The sequence below is a fragment of the Scardinius erythrophthalmus genome, assembly GCF_964197995.2.
Source record: "Scardinius erythrophthalmus genome assembly, chromosome: 11".
NCBI classification, from domain to species: domain Eukaryota; kingdom Metazoa; phylum Chordata; class Actinopteri; order Cypriniformes; family Leuciscidae; genus Scardinius; species Scardinius erythrophthalmus.
This window is the reverse complement of record NC_138231.1, coordinates 20,430,012-20,441,747: the sequence shown is the minus strand read 5'-3', so window position 1 is coordinate 20,441,747 and position 11,736 is coordinate 20,430,012.

Genomic DNA, 11,736 nt, shown 5'->3' with positions numbered 1-11,736 from the left:
TAGACTAACATTGCAGAGTGCTCAAATTGAGCCAAGACTACGGTGGCCCATTAGTGTACAAGCCAAAAACTCAAATCTATCCATATCTATCTATCTATCTATCTATCTATCTATCTATCTATCTATCTATCTATCTATCTATCTATCTATCTATCTATCTTCAAATTCTATCTATCTATCTATCTATCTATCTATCTATCTATCTATCTATCTATCTATCTATCTTCAAACCCTTTCTATCTATCTATCTATCTATCTATCTATCTATCTATCTATCTATCTATCTTCAAACTTTATCTATCTATCTATCTATCTATCTATCTATCTATCTATCTATCTATCTATCTATCTATCTATCTATCTATCTATCTATCTATCTATCTATCTCTAACTAATCTCTTTCTTTCTTTCTATCTTATCTATCTTTCTAACTAATCTATCTATTTATCCTTCTATCTAATCTATGTTTCTTTCTAACTAATCTATCTTTCTTTCTAACTAATCTATCTTTCGTTATAACTAATCTATATTTCTTTTTAACTAACTAATCCATCTTTCTTTCTTTCTAACTAATATATCTTTCTTTCTTTCATTCTAACTAATCTCTTTCTTTCTAACTAATCTATCTTTCTATCTAATCTCTTTCTTTCTAACTAATCTATCTTTCTTTTCTTTCTTTCTTTCTTTCTTTCTTTCTTTCTTTCTAATTAATCAATCTTTCTTTCTTTCTTTCTTTCTTTCTTTCTTTCTTTCTTTCTTTCTTTCTTTCTACCTAATATTTTTCTTTCTTTCTACCTAATCTTTCTTTCTTTCTTTCTTTCTTTCTTTCTTTCTTTCTTTCTTTCTTTCTTTCTTTCTTTCTATCTACCTAATCTTTTTCTTTCTTTCTTTCTACCTAATCTTTCTTTCTTTCTACCTAATCTTTCTTTCTTTTTTTCTTTCTTTTTTTTCTTTCTTTCTTTCTTTCTAACGTTTCTTTCTTTCTATCTTTCTTTCTTGCTTTCTAACTAATCTGTCTTTCTTTCTTTTTCTTTCTTTCTTTCTTTCTTTCTAACTAATCTTTCTTTCTTTTTTCTTTCTTTCTAACTTTTCTTTCTTTCTAACTTTTCTTTCTTTCTATCTTTCTTTCTTTCTTTCTACGTACCTAATCTTTCTTTCTTTCTTTCTTTCTTTCTTTCTTTCTTTCTTTCTTTCTTTCTTTCTTTCTTTCTTTCTTTCTACCTAATCTTTCTTTCTTTCTTTCTTTCTTTCTTTATTTCTTTCTTTCTAACTAATCTATCTTTCGTTATAACTAATCTATATTTCTTTTTAACTAACTAATCCATCTTTCTTTCTTTCTAACTAATATATCTTTCTTTCTTTCATTCTAACTAATCTCTTTCTTTCTAACTAATCTATCTTTCTATCTAATCTCTTTCTTTCTAACTAATCTATCTTTCTTTTCTTTCTTTCTTTCTTTCTTTCTTTCTTTCTTTCTTTCTTTCTTTCTTTCTTTCTTTCTAATTAATCAATCTTTCTTTCTTTCTTTCTTTCTTTCTTTCTTTCTTTCTTTCTTTCTTTCTTTCTACCTAATATTTTTCTTTCTTTCTACCTAATCTTTCTTTCTTTCTTTCTTTCTTTCTTTCTTTCTTTCTTTCTTTCTTTCTTTCTATCTACCTAATCTTTTTCTTTCTTTCTTTCTACCTAATCTTTCTTTCTTTCTACCTAATCTTTCTTTCTTTTTTTCTTTCTTTTTTTTCTTTCTTTCTTTCTTTCTAACGTTTCTTTCTTTCTATCTTTCTTTCTTGCTTTCTAACTAATCTGTCTTTCTTTCTTTTTCTTTCTTTCTTTCTTTCTTTCTAACTAATCTTTCTTTCTTTTTTCTTTCTTTCTAACTTTTCTTTCTTTCTAACTTTTCTTTCTTTCTATCTTTCTTTCTTTCTTTCTACGTACCTAATCTTTCTTTCTTTCTTTCTTTCTTTCTTTCTTTCTTTCTTTCTTTCTACCTAATCTTTCTTTCTTTCTTTCTTTCTTTCTTTATTTCTTTCTTTCTTTCTTTCTTTCTTTCTTTCTTTCTTTCTTTCTACTTAATCTTTCTTTCTTTTTTTCTTTCTTTCTTTCTTTCTTTCTTTCTAACTTTTCTTTCTTTCTATCTTTCTTTCTTGCTTTCTAACTAATCTGTCTTTCTTTCTTTTTCTTTCTTTCTTTTTTCTAACTAATCTTTCTTTCTTTTTTCTTTCTTTCTAACTTTTCTTTCTTTCTAACTTTTCTTTCTTTCTATCTTTCTTTCTTTCTACCTACCTACCTAATCTTTCTTTCTTTCTTTCTTTCTTTCTTTCTAGCTAATCTTTCTTTCTTTCTTTCTTTCTTTCTTTCTTTCTTTCTTTCTTTCTTTCTTTCTTTCTTTCTTTCTTTCTACCTAATCTTCCTTTCTTTCTTTCTTTCTTTTTACCTAATCTTTCTTTCTACCTAATCTTTCTTTCTTTCTTTCTTTCTAGCTAATCTTTCTTTCTTTTTCTTTCATTCTTTCTTTTTACCTAATCTTTCTTTCTACCTAATCTTTCTTTCTTTCTTTCTTTCTTTCTTTCTTTCTTTCTTTCTTTCTTTCTACCTAATCTTTTTCTTTCTTTCTACCTAATCTTTCTTTCTTTCTTTCTTTCTTTCTTTCTTTCTTTCTTTCTTTCTTTCTTTCTATCTACCTAATCTTTTTCTTTCTTTCTTTCTACATAATCTTCCTTTCTTTCTACCTAATCTTTCTTTCTTTTTTTTCTTTCTTTCTTTCTTTCTAACTTTTCTTTCTTTCTATCTTTCTTTCTTGCTTTCTAACTAATCTGTCTTTCTTTCTTTTTCTTTCTTTCTTTCTTTCTTTCTTTCTTTCTTTCTTTCTTTCTTTCTTTCTTTCTTTCTAACTAATCTTTCTTTCTTTTTTCTTTCTTTCTAACTTTTCTTTCTTTCTAACTTTTCTTTCTTTCTATCTTTCTTTCTTTCTTTCTACGTACCTAATCTTTCTTTCTTTCTTTCTTTCTTTCTTTCTTTCTTTCTTTCTACCTAATCTTTCTTTCTTTCTTTCTTTCTTTATTTCTTTCTTTCTTTCTTTCTACCTAATCTTCCTTTCTTTCTTTCTTTCTTTCTTTCTTTCTTTCTACTTAATCTTTTTTTCTTTTTTTCTTTCTTTCTTTCTTTCTTTCTTTCTAACTTTTCTTTCTTTCTATCTTTCTTTCTTGCTTTCTAACTAATCTGTCTTTCTTTCTTTTTCTTTCTTTCTTTTTTTCTAACTAATCTTTCTTTCTTTTTTCTTTCTTTCTAACTTTTCTTTCTTTCTAACTTTTCTTTCTTTCTATCTTTCTTTCTTTCTACCTACCTACCTAATCTTTCTTTCTTTCTTTCTTTCTTTCTTTCTTTCTTTCTAGCTAATCTTTCTTTCTGTCTTTCTTTCTTTCTTTCTTTCTTTCTTTCTTTCTTTCTTTCTTTCTTTCTTTCTCTTTCTTTCTACCTAATCTTCCTTTCTTTCTTTCTTTCTACCTAATCTTTCTTTCTACCTAATCTTTCTTTCTTTCTTTCTAGCTAATCTTTCTTTCTTTTTCTTAACTCTACATACTCCAAATTCGGCTCAGACACTCAAACTGATCTGACTCGAGTTGCTATATCTTTTCAGACTGATCGGACTTACGGTTTTCCTAAAAATGACGATCAAAACTCGAAAAAACTCATTCAAAAACTCCATTGACTTACAATGGGAGTTCTAAAAAATTCAAACCGACGAAAATTCAAATCAAAACACCCTGAAGACTAAACCAAACTGCCGTTCTATATACTATATGAGCCATTGAGACTCATTTAAACTAATGAACTCTAAACTCAAAACGTGTGTGTGTGTGTGTGTGTGTGTGTGTGTGTGTGTGTGTGTGTGTGTGTGTGTGTGTGTGTGTGTGTGTGTGTGTGTGAGAGAGAGAGAGAGCGTGTGTGTGTGTGTAAACTCAAATACTTGTACATACTCATTTAAACTTATAAACTCTTAACTCAAAAACTTGTACACTTATAAACTCTGAGTGTGTGTGTGTGTGTGTGTGTGACAGAGAGAGAGTGTGTCTATGTGCATGAGTGTGTGTGTGTGTGTGTGTGTGTGTGTGTGTGTGTGTGTGTGTGTGTGTGTTAATGAACTTGTCTGTGTGTGTGTGAGTGAGTTAGTGAGTGTGTGTGTGAGAGAGATAGTGTGTGTGGGTGAGAGAGAGTGAGAGTCTGTGTGTGCATGCTTGTGTGTGTGTATGTCGAAAATTTAAATCTAAACACCTTGAAGACTAAACCAAACTGCCGTTCTATATACTATATGAGCCATTGAGACTCATTTAAACTAATAAACTCTAAACTCATACACTTATAATTAGAATAAGTGTATGAGATTAACTAATTAACTTATAAACTCATGAATTCATAGACTTATAAACTATTAAACTCATAAATTAATAAACTCTGAACTCTTAAACTCATTTAAACTTATAAACTCTAAACTCATTTAAACTTATAAACTCAAAACTCAAAAACTCATACACTTATAAACTCTAAACTCAAACTCTTAAGTGTGCGTGTGTGTGTGTCTGAGTGTGTGTGTGTGTGTCTGAGTGAGTGTGTGAGCGAGTTAGTGTGTGTGTGCGTATGTGTGTGTGTGTTTATCTATCTATCTATTAACTTATTTATCTACCTGCCATAAACTTCAAACTACTGTAAACTACTTTAAACTTCAAACCACTTTAAACTTCTTACGTTTAAAGCTCCCAGTTCCAAAGCAACTCCATAGCAACCAAACTTGAGTACCCTAGAAACGGTTTTGCAGGACCTATATCTCTGTATCAGAACATCGTATAGAGATGAGGTTTGGCTCTTTTGACTCATGCTAGCAAACAGCACTTCCAACATGCTACACATGCTAGCAGTGAATAGCTACATGCTAATAGCGATTAGTTAAGTGCTAAATCATACCAAGATCATGCAAACAACTATATCAAAACTACATAGTAACCATCTGTGACAACTACCAACCACCTAGCAACACCCTAGCAACCACCTAGCAACACCATAGTAACCACCCAGAACACCCTAGCAACCACCTAGCAACCACCCAGAATACCCTAGCAACCGCCTAGCAACCACCCAGAACACCCTAGCAACCGCCTAGCAAAAAACGTTCTGGTCCAAACTTTCTCAAGCCAACTTAAAGTTTGTCTCGACGAACTTTTGCATCTAGTTATTATTCTTCTTCTTCTGAGCCAAATTTTAGACTGCATCTCCTCCTAGACCGTTAAAGCTACGACCACCAAACTCGGGTCATACCTTCATACTGTTCTGACTTGGTGTGCTATATCTTTTCAGACAGATTTGAGTTTCAGTTTTCTTAAAAATTAATATTAAATACCATAAAAATCCCATAGACTTACATTGCAGACTGTTCAAATTGAGCCAAGACTACGGTGGCCCATTAGTGTACCAGCCAAAAACTCAAATCTAAACTCCCTAAAGCCCTAGACTCAAACTACTATTCTATGTACTAATAATGTACTAATCTATCTATCTATCTATCTATCTATCTATCTATCTATCTATCTATCTATCTATCTATCTATCTATCTATCTATCTATCTATCTATCTATCTATCTATCTATCTTTCTTTCTAACTAATCTATCTATCTTTCATTTCTTACTATCTAATCTCTTTTTTCTTTTTCTTTCTAACTAATCTATCTATCTTTCTTTCTAACTAATCTTTCTTTCTTTCTTTTTAACTAATCTATCTTTCTGACTAATCTAACTTTCTTTCTTTCTAACTAATCTATCTTTCTTTATTTTTCACTAATCTATCTATCTATCTATCTATCTATCTATCTATCTATCTATCTATCTATCTATCTATCTTACTAACTAATCTCTTTTTTCTTTTACTTTCTAACTAATCTATCTATCTTTCTAATCTATCTTTCTTTCTAACTAATCTTTCTTTCTTTCTTTTTAACTAATATATCTTTCTGACTAATCTAACTTTCTTTCTAACTAATCTTTCTTTCTTTCTTTCTTTCTTTCTTTCTTTCTTTCTTTCTTTCTTTCTTTTTAACTAATATATCTTTCTGACTAATCTAACTTTCTTTCTAACTAATCTATCTTTCTTTTCACTAATCTATCTTTTTTCTTTCTTTTTAACTAATCTATCTATCTATCTATCTATCTATCTATCTATCTATCTATCTATCTATCTATCTATCTATCTATCTATCTATCTATCTATCTATCTATCTAACCATCTTTCTTTCTTACCATCTTTCTTTCTTTCTTTCTTTCTTACCATCTTTCTTTCTTTCTTTCTTACCATCTTTCTTTCTTTCTTTCTTTCTTTCTTTCTTTCTTTCTTTCTTTCTTTCTTTCTTTCTTTTTCTTTCTTTCTTTCTTACCATCTTTCTTTCTTACCATCTTTCTTTCTTACCATCTTTCTTTCTTTCTTACCATCTTTCTTTCTTTCTTACCATCTTTCTTTCCTTCCTTCCTTCTTTCTTTCTTTCTTTCTTTCTTTCTTTCTTTCTTTCTTTCTTTCTTTCTTTCTTTCTCTTACCATCTTTCTTTCTTTCTTTCTTTCTTTCTTACTTACCATCTTTTTCTTTCCTTCTTTCTTTCTTTCTTTCTTTCTTACTTACCATCTTTTTCTTTCCTTCTTTCCTTCTTTCTCTTACCATCTTTCTTTCTTTCTTTCTTTCTTTCTTTCTTTCTTTCTTTCTTACTTACCATCTTTTTATTTCCTTCTTTCTTTCTTTCTCTTTCTTTCTTTCTTTCTTTCTTTCTTTCTTTCTTTCTTTCTTTCTTTCTTTCTTTCCTTCTTTCTCTTACCATCTTTCTTTCCTTCTTTCTTTCTTTCTTTCTTTCTTTCTTTCTTTCTTTCTTTCTTTCTTTCTTTCTGTCTTTCTTTCTATCCTTCTTTCTTTCTTTCCTTCCTTCTTTCTTTCTTTCCTTCCTTCTTTCTTACCATGTTTCTTTCTTTCTTTTTTCTTTCTTACCATCTTTCTTTCTTTCTTTCTTTCTTTCTTTCTAACCATCTTTTTCTTTCGTTCTTTCTGTCCTTCCTTCTTTCTTTCTTTCTCTTTCTTTCTTTCTTTCTTTCTTTCTTTCTTTCTCTTTCTTTCTTTCTTTCTTTCTTTCTTTCTTTCTTTCTTTCTTTCTTTCTTTCCTTCCTTCTTTCTTACCATCTTTCTTTCCTTCTTTTTTTCTTTCTTTCTTTTTCATTCTTTCTTACCATCTTTCTTTCCTTCTTTTTCCCTTCTTTCTTTCTTTCCTTCTTTCTTTCTTTCTTTCTTTCTTTCTTTCTTTCCTCCTTTCTTACCATCTTTCTTTCCTTCTTTCTTACCATCTTTCTTTCCTTCTTTCTTACCATCTTTCTTTCCTTCTTTTTTCTTTCTTTCTTTCTTTCTTTCTTTCTTTCTTTCTTTCTTTCTTTCTTTCTTTCTTTCTTTCTTTCTTTCTTTCTTTCTTTCTTTCCTTCCTTCCTTCCTTCCTTCCTTCCTTCCTTCCTTCTTTCTTTCTTTCTTTCTTTCTTTCTCTTACCATCTTTCTTTCTTTCTCTTACCATCTTTCTTTCTTTCTCTTACCATCTTTCTTTCTTTCTTTCTTTCTTTCTTTCTTTCTTTCTTTCTTTCTTACCATCTTTCTTTCTTTCTAACCATCTTTCTTTCTTTCTTTCTTTCTTTCTTTCTTTCTTTCTTTCTTTCTTTCTTACCATATTTCTTTCCTTCTTTCTTTCTTTCTAACCATCTTTCTTTCTCACCTTCTTTCTTTATTTCTGTCTTTCTTTCATTCTTTCTTACCATCTTTCTTTCTTTCTTTTTCTTTCTTACCATCTTTCTTTTTCCTTCTTTCTTTCCTTATTTCTTTCTTTCTTACCATCTTTCTTTCTTTCCTTCTTTCTTTCTTTCCTTCTTTCGTTCTTTCTTTCCTTCTTTCCTTCTTTCTTTCTTTCTTACCATATTTCTTTCCTTCTTTCTTTCTTTCTTTCTTTCTTTCTTTCTTTCTTTCTTTCTTTCTTTCTTTCTTTCTATCTAACCATCTTTCTTTCTTTCCTTTTCTTGCCATCTTTATTTTTTTCTTTCTTTCTTACCTTCTTTCTTTCCTTCTTTCTTACCATCTTTCTTTCTTTTTTCTTTCTTTCTCTTTCTTTCTTTCTTTCTTTCTTTCTTTCTTTCTTTCTTTCTTTCTTTCTTTCTTTCTTTCATCTTTCTTTCTTTCTTTCTAACCATCTTTCTTTCTTTCCTTCTTTCTTACCATCTTTATTTCTTTCTTTCTTTCTTTCTTTCTTTCTTTCTTTCTTTCTTTCCTTTCTTTCTTTCTTACATCTTTCTTTCTTTCTAACCATCTTTCTTTCTTTCTTTCTTTCTTTCTTTCTTTCTTACCATCTTTCTTACCTTTCTTCTTTCTTTCTTTCTTTTTCTTTCTTTCTTTCTTACCATCTTTCTTTCTTTCTAACCATCTTTCTTTCTTTCTTTCTTACCATCTTTCTCACCTTTCTTTCTTTTTTCTTTCTTTCTTACCATCTTTCTTTCTATCTTTCTTTCTTTCTTTCTTTGTTTGAAATCTTCTTATCTTGATCTATCCATCCAACCACCCATGGTCATGTTAAAACATGGTAAATCATGCTAGCAATGTGGTAACCCATACTAGAAACATGGTAAATCATGGTAAATCATGGTAAAACTTTTTCAAACTTTCTGGCTAGGCTTTTTCAAGCCAACTTAAAGTTTGTCTACGAACTTTACCATCTAGTTATTATTATTATTATTATTCTCCGCATTTAATTGCATTTTTGAGGGCCTAAACATGCTCGAAAACTCACAAAACTTTGCACACGCGTCAGAACTGGCGAAAATTTACATCTGATATAGGTTTCAGAATTGGACGGGGCAAAATGGCTCGATAGCGCCACCTATAAAAGTTCAACGGAGTGCGCCTCCCGCAACGTTCCACGTACGTGCACAAAATTCGATACATACATGTAATGACCTAATACCTACAAAAAAGTCTCTTGGAGCATAGCCCTAAACACAACAGGAAGTCAGCCATTTTCAACTTCCTCTCAGATTTTTGTGCAGTTTTTGCCATTTTCAGGCCTCGTACTTTAACGAACTCCTCCTACAGTTTTAATCTGATCATCTTCAAATTTGGTGAGTGTAATCTTAAGGCCTTTGCGACGTTAAATTCCGAAGATCTTGAGTTTTCGTCGAAGGGCGGGTCCTCGGCGGCCTGACAAATTTCGATGTTTCGCCATGAAACAGGAAGTTGCTGTAACTCAGGCATGGAATGTCCAATCTGCCCCAAACTTCACACGTTTGATAAGAGTTCGTTTCGGTTACTCACGTAACCTCTGTTCTCTCTAGAAGAGGGAACGAGTATTGCGTAGTTGCTTACGCTACGGGAAAGCCTTTCTTTCTCGAGATACTGAAGCCAAAAATTATCCTTAATTTTTATAATCTTGTCAACGCAGTGCGGCAGCCTGCAGACCTAGGGCAGGCTTACTAGCGTGCCCATTGGCTGCCCTGCGGCAACTGCAGCAGCCTACCGCTGAGCCCTTGGCGTGACGTCACGACCAATGAGCGCGCTTGGCGCGCTTAATGCGTCACAGCCCGCGAAAAAAGGGGGTGTGGCCTAGCGTATATAAACAGGGCTCGGAGGCTGCTTCTCTGGTTTCTGTCGCATGAAGCGAAATGAGCTCGTAGTGCGAGCACGGCGGGCTACGCAATACTCGTTCCCTCTTCTAGAGAGAACAGAGGTTACGTGAGTAACCGAAACGTTCTCTTACGAGAGGTTCTCTCGTATTGCGTAGTTGCTTACGCTACGGGAACGCCCTTGTCAACGCCGTGCGCGCCCAGCATCCACTGAATGAGTCCCAGGGAGAGCCCGGGGAACGTGATAGCAGAGAGCCGGGCGGCCCGAAGAGGGCTAGCGCCGTACATAAGCACACACTAGGGGGTTAGGAGCGGCACGGCCGGTCCGAACTGACAATTTCCTGCATAGTGCAGCTCAACCAGTAGAGCTAAATCACACAACGTAGCCCGCGCACAGATAGTGGGCTGGCATACGCGAGACTTAGACTGATAACACTTTCGCCTGCAAGGCGGGAACATCCAGGTTGTAAAACCTAACAAATGTGGAGGGGGAGGCCCAGCCTGCCGCTGCACAAATGTCATGAATGGGAATCCCGCTGGACCACGCCCACGACGAGGCCATGCCTCTGGTGGAGTGAGCTTGAATGCCCAATGGGCACTGCAGGTCTTTAGACGCATAAGCAGCAGCAATAGCGTCCACTATCCATCTGGACAGGCTGTGTTTCGAGGCGGCGAGACCCTTGGTGCGCCCGCCAAACGAAACAAAGAGCTGTTCCACCACTCGTTTGACTGAAGACAGTGCTATCAGAAAAACGGTTTTGAGCGTGAGGTATTTCATATCCACAGTTTCCAAGGGTTCGAAGGGATGCGCTTTCAGGGCCTCCAAGACCAGTGAAAGATCCCACATAGGAACCGAGGGGGGTCGCGGGGGGTTCATCCTCCTGGCTCCTCTAAGGAAGCGGATGACGAACTCGTTCCTTCCTAATGCGCGGCCCAGCTCTGAAACAGAGAGCGCTGAAATGGCCGTGACATAGACTTTGAGCGTGGAGGGGGACCTGCCCGCGTCCAGTAACTCTTGAAGGAAACACAGTACTCGCGATACCCCACATGTCTGTGGATCGAGCCCCTTAGCAGTGCACCATCTGTTAACCCTTTCACACGTACGTTCACACCGGTGTGATCAGTCTAGGCTGGTCCCTGGAGCGTACGATCACACCGGTGTGATTAGAACGGTCAGTGCATCACGTGATCAACTGCTAAATTCAAATGTGCTTTCGCGCGTTGGCTGGCGCTGAGCCAGAGACAGGCGAGCTCAGAGCTGTCATAAATCACAACTTTTCAGTGTTTTCAACCACATAATGTTTATTTTAGATTTCAGACATATAAGTACTAAAAAAACAGTACATTTAGAGTTTGTAAAATACACACTGATGTCAAAGGAAAAGGCAATAATTCCTTTCCATTATAATTAGACACGTTTTATTCAGATACACATTGTGTAAGTAACTTTAAAGTTTACTCTATTCTTCTCCCTGTTCACAAGCCACTTACTTTTATGTATTTCGGGAGAAGTGGATGAATTCACGTGTTGTAAATCCAACAGATCCGATTCTCTGCGTCTGCGGCACAAACTAAAATGGCAGCGCCCATCGCGCATACAGCTCAACTAACGCGATCGTTATAAAGGTGTTTAAACAACAAAACACTTCCACTTGCATATATTTGACAATCGGAATATCAGATCTTTCATGCCATATCTAACAAATGTGTGAATATTTTGAATAAAAAAGGGAAAATGACATAAAAGCAGATCATCATTCATTCAGCTCTGTTGTTGCTGCGTTGTGTCACGTGACAAGAAATGACGCGTCACCATGGCAACCATAAAGCGACACGTTCTAAATAACGGTCGCCTTGAAAAACTCACGCTGGGGGGTCAGACTGAATATTTTAAACTTACGTTTGAAAGGGTTAAACACTGACCATTTCGACATGTAGAGCCGCCTCGTAGAGGGGGCTCTAGATTGTATGATCGTGTTCATGACCCCGTCTGGCAGATCAGCGTGTAATCGTTGAGGCTCCACGCATGCAGAGACAGCGCTCTGGATGGGGATGCCATATCGAGCC